This window comes from Tupaia chinensis, unplaced genomic scaffold (genome assembly GCF_000334495.1).
Source record: "Tupaia chinensis unplaced genomic scaffold, TupChi_1.0 Scaffold000258_1, whole genome shotgun sequence".
Classification (NCBI taxonomy): domain Eukaryota; kingdom Metazoa; phylum Chordata; class Mammalia; order Scandentia; family Tupaiidae; genus Tupaia; species Tupaia belangeri.
The window spans coordinates 2054320-2061769 of NW_006159738.1; the positions used below are offsets into that span (position 1 = coordinate 2054320).

General features: G+C 50.0%; 1 protein-coding gene across 1 annotated transcript in view; it reads right to left on the minus strand.

Annotated features, from left to right (window-relative positions):
• Positions 1 to 7450, minus strand: part of TMEM120B (transmembrane protein 120B) — a 74016-nt gene that overhangs the window by 34036 nt on the left and 32530 nt on the right. The window lies entirely within an intron of this gene.

The following is a 7450-nucleotide window of genomic DNA, read 5'->3' on the forward strand; positions in this document are numbered from 1 at the left end:
TCAGCAGTGTGGGGCCCAGTCTTCTTGACCACCATGTGACGTGCTGGTCCTGAAGCACTCACTTTTGACTGAGTATAAATGTAAAAAAAAAAAAAAAAAAAAAAAAAAAAATAAGCCTCATCATATGAGCTCACGCGTGTACATAAAGTGACCTCCAGACGAAAGCTGCCCCCAACTAAGGCCAGCCAAGCCTCCCCACTGTGCCCTGTCTAAATTCCTGTTTCTCATAATGCAGTTACTATTCTTTTGTGCAGTAGTAGGTAGCTGGGACACCACTCACTCTGGACCACACCTCCCTCTAGGCTGTCATGTGAAGAGGAATAAGCTACTTCATTCAAGCCATTTTATTTTGGGTCCACTTTGTTACAACAGCACAGCTTATACCCTAAAGCAACTTCACTCTTCTCTGTGCTGCAGAGTGGTTCATATTACATATGCTACAATGTATTTAGTCATTCCCCAACTGCTAGATATTTAAGTTGCTTCCAGTCTGACTATAACCAACACTAAACAATACCTTGCACTGCCTCTGAGCATGCACGTGTGCACGCACACACACGTCCCTGGGGAAGGTTCTCTTGGGGAACAGCAGTGCAATTGCTGGGTCAGAGGGTACAGTTTTGCTCTGAGTTTTGTTTTTATTGCCAAAAGGCATGTGAACTAATCAGAGAGCGTGCCTGTGTACCAGTGGGGCGTGTTTGTGCTGCAATCCTTCCTCCATCTCTCCAACCTGTCAGGATTGGGGGCACACATGCACATGTGCCTGGCATGATTTTCAAGCTACTAGGGCCAGGATTTGAACTGTGGTTAGCCAGGTGGGATCTGGCTCCCCTTGCACAGGGCTTCAACACTACCTGGGGCCAGCCCAAGGCTTACCTTTAGTGTAAGCAGACCTGGGGACACTGCCTGCAGAGTGGCTGCACTAACCCACACTCCCCCCACTGCAGGTGACAGCGGTCCACACCTCGGCACCACTCCGTACTTTCAGCATTGGAGTTTTCCAGGCACTCTCCTAACGTTTAGGTGCCACTGGCTGCTCCACCCTCGGGCGTCAGGGTCCGGGAAGGGCCGGGCAGTCCAAGGGCCTTCCCATAACTTGTCCCTGGGTGTACAGAGCCAGTCCCACTCCCCCACAACTTACTCGCTCTGCCACTGGCTGCAGCCACTTCGGGGGAATGGGGGTCTGACCCTGGAGACCACACACGCCTGGTCCGCCCCCACACAGGATGCAGGTACAGGATCTGATGGCCACGAGGAGGACAACGTAGGGTCGAGGGGGTGAAACAAGGACACCGGAGTATCACACTGTCCACCCGGGGGGCCGTGCTCACCTAGCCCCAGCCTTCACGGACCACCTCTGCCAGTCTCACAGGCACCAGGACAGGTACCAACTCATCGCTTAGGTCTTCGCTCTTTTGCAGACGCCTGTCCCTGTCTCTCTTCAGTTTTCTCACGCCAGAGGGTGCACGTATGTGAGAGAGAGAGAAGCACCCCTACCTCCACGTGTGGTCCTCCAGTTTCCAATCTTGTCAGAAGCCTGGGTGAGTGCTCACAACCAGCATGTCCTTCAAGCCAACAGCGCCTGAACTGGAACCCTGGCTGGCCCTGGGGAGCTGGCCCCCTCTGCATAGCGCCTACCTGTGCGCTCTGGGGTCGGCCCTCTCTCCTCTTCTGCACTAGGATAAGAAGCACTTAGACAGAATCTCCCACCTGAGCCATCCTGAGAGTACCACGCAGGGGCAGGAGGTGCAGTCACAGTTGTGTGACCATCACCGCTGCCCATCTCCAAAACATTCTCACCTGCCAACTGAAACTACGACCCTACCCAGCGCTAGCTCCTCATTCCGCCCTTGCCCAGCCCCTGGAGATCTCCCTGTCTCTGTGAATTTGACTACCCTAGGGACCTCACATCTAAGTGGGGTCGTCCGTTCCTTGTCTTTTTGCAAGCAGCTCATTTCTCACTTTACATAATGTACTAAAGGGACACCATGTTACAGGGCCAGGATTAGATTCGAATTTCTTTCCTAGTTTTCATGGTGAATCCTATCCCACTGTAAGGACAGGCTACACTCTGTGCATCCCTCCATCCACGGATAGACATTGCCTCGACCTTTCAGCCACAGTGCTGCTACGGGCCTGGGCAATCAGACGCCTTTCCAAGAGCCTGCTGGGTGGAGAGCTAACGCCAGGTTTAACGTTTGGAGGGGCCGCCATATTGCCTCCCACAGAGGCTGCCCCACTTTTCTTTTTCTTAAAGAATTATTTCATTAAGCCCAGCAGTTGGTGCAGTGGCTATGTCGCTGGACTCCCACATAGTCGACCGCGGTTTGAGTCTGGACCCGGTGGCTTAAACTCAGGCCGGGCACATGTGTGTGCATGCCCAAGATCCCGAGAGGGGAATGGAAGAGAAGGGATTGTGGCGTGGCCATCCCCCCTGGAGGGGAGGGTGAATTCTCACTGTCTGTCTCTCTGTCTCTGTCTTTCTGGTGAGTGCGCGTGCCCTACAGCAAAAACCTCTCTAAAGAAAAAAAAAATTATTTTACTTAACTTTATTTATTTTTAACTTAATCAGAGAGGAACAGAACAAGAGCAAGAGAGAGAGAGAGAATGCAAGCTGCCGGGTCAGGGACTCAAACCACAGTGGGCCATGTGGGTGTCCAGCGTCCTTAACTACCACGCCCCCTGCCGGCCCCCCAGCTGCTCCACTTTACAGCGCCTGTCTCTTGATGTACTGTCCGCGGGGCATTTCCAGCATGTGGAAGCAGATACAATTCCTGTCTTCCCTGGCATCTCTGCACACGAGGTTGTCTTTGACAGACTCTCTGCTGGCTTGTGCTCTCAGATGCTGTTTGCAGGGACAAGATGGGCCAACGAGGCGATCTCTCCCCTCACCCAGATGACCCTGGCCCTGTGGCCTCCAGTGGACCCAGGCAGCCATACGAAGGGCCCCGGTTTTTACCAGTCGGGCAGTTTGTCCCTTCTGGTGAATGTCCCCACGGTGTCCTGGAGACCCATGCCTCCACATCCGGTCCATGAGATCCGGCTAGGAGCAGGCCTGGCCCTGCCCTAGGCTGCAGAGGAGGCATGGCCAGGCCTGGCCAGTCAGAACTTCAGCCTCCTGACCCAGCCGGGCATTCCGAACCAACCAAGCTCTGTGCCAGGGTTTTCACGAGCGCCGCCGAGACACGAACCCTCCCTGCTAGTTTGGAAGACAGCAGGATGGGAGCCTAGAGCCGATGATGCTCCTTGCCTATGTCTGGGGGACCCAGCCGGAGAGTGAGCCCAGCCCTGCAGGGCCAAGAGGGGCTGGAGGCTGAACTCTAATGATTTTATTTCAGCCCGTGGATTCACATATAGCTGAAGGCAGAATCGCTGTGGCTTCCTGGTTACATAAACAAGCGCGCTGTGTTCCAGAAGAGATGTCAGAACCCGGCTTATCCTGGCAAAGAACAGAGCTTTCCCGAGGAGCAAGGGAGCCACACTAGTCAAGAAAAGAAGCCACGGACCTTGGACTCGCTCATTATCACCAATCTCACACCCAGGGCACTGTCCTTGTCCTTTTTTGTTCTTTTTCTTCTTTAAAAAATTATTTTTAATTTAATTTACTCATTCATTTATTTTGTAGTTTTTAAAAATTCTGACCAGAATGACACAGAAAGAGAAAGAGAGAGAGAGAGAGAGAGAGAGAGCGCAAGTAAGCCACCAAGTCTGGGACTCAAACCATGGTTGGCCATGTGGGAGTGTCCAGTGTCTTAACCACCACGCCACCTGCTGGTCCCTGTTTTTTCTTTTTCAATTTGCCAGAGGGTGTCTGCACTGGCAAGAGAGAAACAGAGACAGAGATGGAGGGAGAGGGAGGAAGCATTACCCGTGGGGCGTGGTCATAGCATAATCCCTTCTCCATTTCCCCATCTTGTCAAGATCCTAGACACACGTGCAAATGAGCTCTGCGTGTCCTTCAAGAAGCCAGGTCCAGAATTTGAGCCGGGGTGTCAGCCACGTGAAATCCAGCTCCCTTAGCCCCTAGGCCATGTGGCCAGCCCCAAGTCTCTGTCACCTTAAAGATGCCAAAGGCAAGGACCTGCAGCCTGGTTAGATAATTCTTGGATCAAGTGGGTAACTAAACAGGCACCCAGAAATCCAGACCGCTAACCTCCCACATAGGGTGGCTTTCTACCAAACTGAGAACCTGATATATTTAACTACTGTAAAAATAAAATTCGCCTATTTTAAGTACACAGGCCAGTGACTTTCAGACACTTACCAGTTGTACAACCATTACCACATAGACAGACAGAACATTTAATCCCCCCAAAAGATCCCTAGTACCTATAAGAGTCTCCCCTCAAGTCCCACCTCACAACCCCATCAACCGCAAATCTGTTTTCTTTCTCCATGGATTTGTCTTTTCTGGATATTTTATACAGACAGAACTGTAACATACATGTTTTTTGCATCTAACTTTAACTTAGCATGAGTTTTTCTTTTTTTTTTAATAAATTTTCTTTCTTTTTTTTTTTTTTTTTGAGAGAGAATTTTGTCATAAGACATGTGCGCTCGCCAGACAGACAGAGAAAAAGAGATAGAAAGTGAGAAATCACCCCCCAAGGGGGATGGCCATGCCGCAATCCCTTCTCCTCCATTCTCCTCTCAGGATCTTGGGCACGCATGAACACACGCCAGGTGTGAGTTTTAAGCCACCGGGTCTGGGACATGAACTGCAGTCAACTACGTGGGAGTCTAGCGACATAGCCATTACGCTAACTGCTGGTCCCGCATTAGCATGAAATTTGTAAGGCTTATATACGATGTAGAGTGTATCAGTATTTGTAGGGGTTTTTTTTTTTGAAGATTTACGTTATTTAATTAATTTATTTCTTTAAAAATGTAGAGTTATGGTGCCAGCAGTTCACGTAATGGCTATGTCGCTGAACTCCCAAGTAGCCGACTGCGGTGTGAGTCAGCCACATGGATTCTGGTTCTCTCTCTCTCTCTCTCTCTCTCTCTCTCTTTTTTTTATTTTTGTAGTGGTTTTTTGTCTTAGGGTGCATGTACTCGCTGGAGAGAGAGAGACAGAGACAGTGACAGGGAAACTGAGAAATCACCCCCGGGGGGATAGCCCTGTTGCAATCTCTTCCCCTTCATTTCTCTCCTGGGATCTTGGGCACACATGCACATGTGCGTGGCATGAGTTTCAAGTCACCAGGTCTAGAACTCGAACTGCAGTCGACCATGTGGGAGTCTAGGAAATAGCTCCATGACCTGCCAGCCCCAAGGGATCTGGCTCTCTTAACCCCCAGGATATGGGGCTGGCCCACCCTCTCTTTTCCTAAGACCCTTTTGGTTCTTTTGCCTGATCTCTGCTACAGGGAATTTGGCTTTTTTCTTTTTCTACATGTCTGTTTTTATTTTTTCATGAGAGTAACAGAAAGAAAGACAAGTACCCTTAACAGGGTCCCATGTCATGACTCCCCCAACTCCCAGCCTTCCCGCCAGCCAGGACAGACACGGCCACCTAGCACGCACAGGCTGACGGAGAACCGAACTGCGATCCTCCATACAGATCTAGCACTGCTGAGTAGCACTTCATACTTCATGTCACCTTAGTGCACTTGTATCTGCAACAGAGTGCGAGTGTCTAACTTCACTGCAAATGAAACACTGCACACATTGTAGCCCCCCCTACCACTTTCTGCTCCACACTGATACATATCCCTCTGTCGTATTCATGTTACTGTTCAGAGCCCAGCCAGTGAGTGCTCTGTGTAATTACCCATTTGACTGACATTCAGGTTTGCAGGATTTTTTTTTTTTTGAGAGGTTTTTGCTATAGGGCACGTGCACTCGCCAGACAGAGAGAGACAGAGAGACAGAAAGCGAGAAATCACCCCCCAAGGGGGATGGCCAGGCCACAATCCCTTCTCATCCATTCTCCTCTCGGGATCTTGGGCACGCATGCACACGCACCTGGCGTGAGATTAAGCCACTGGGTCCGGGACTCAAACCATGGTCAACTACGTGGGAGTCCAGCGACATAGCCATTACGTTAACTGCTGGTCCCTGCAGGTTTTTTTTTTAGAGAGAGATTCTTGCTATAGGGAGCATGTGATCGCCAGAGACAGAGAGAAAGAGAGACAGAAAGCGAGAAATCACCCCCCAGGCAGGATGGCCATGCTGCAATCCCTTCTCCATTCTCCTCTTGGGAACTTCGGCACACACACACATGCGCCCAGCCTGAGTTTCAATTCACCGAATCCAAGACTTGAACCGCAGTTGACTAAGTGGGAGTCCTGTAACGTAACCATTACCGCACCTGCTGGTCCCAAGGTTTTCAGTTTTAACTATTACACAGAAGTGTTTTCAAAGTTACCCTACATGTCTGCCATCTGAATGTTTAGCTATGTGGATATATATTATTTTTATAAAAATGTAGAATGGGGAGACCAGCAAGTGGCGTGATGGTTAAGGAGCTGGACTCCCACATGGCCGGCCAAGGTTCAAGTCCTCTTCCCCAGAGGATGGTTTCTCACTTTCTCTCTCTCTCTTTCTATCTCTCTCTGTGTCTCTCTCTGGTCAGATTAAAATAAATAAATGAATAAATAAAATTAAATAAATTCTTTTTTTTAAATGTGGAATGGGGGCCAGCAGGTGATGTGGTGGTTAGGGTGCTGGGCTCCCATATGGCTCACTGCGTTCGAGTCCCAGACCTGGCAGCTTGCTTTCTCACTCTCACTCTCTCTCTCTGGTCAAATTAATAATAATAATAATAAATAATAATAAAATTATAAAAGGAAAAGACAGAATTTATTCCATTCCAGGCCGGCTCTGTGGTCTGGTGGCTAAAGCAGCCAGATCTCACATGGCCAACTGCACAGTTCCCGTGCCAGACCCGGGGGTTGAGAAACACGCTGGTATGTGGGTCTGTACCCAAACTCGGAGCAGGAGGGAGAGATGGAGGGAAGGCATTGGGTTGTGATGTGCCCAGTGGAGGGTGCTTCCTCTGTCTCTCTGGTGAGCACCCTCTGACAAAACAAAACAAAACAAAATAGGGTCTATTCCATAAATGGGTGGGGAGGCACTAACGGCAGCCCCAGGCTTGCATACCTCATCCTCTGTGCTCCGTGGGGACAAGACAAACAAGCAGTTTCCCTTGGAGCTCAGGGATCTCTGCCACCTCTCCTGTCCTCTGAGGCTCCACACTCGGCCCCAAAGGGAAGGCGAGGTTAATGTCGCCAGCTTCCTGGATGGCTGTGAAACATCTGCAGAAGTATTATTATTATTATTATTATTTGGCTGTAGGGCATGCGTGCTCCCCAGAGAGAGAGGGAAAGTGAGAAAGCAAGCCAACAGGTCCAGGACTAGAACCACCACCTGGACTGACATACCACCTGCTAGCCCCAGCAAGCATCTCTCTTAAAAAAAAAAAAGAAAAGAAAAAAAAGAAAAGGCC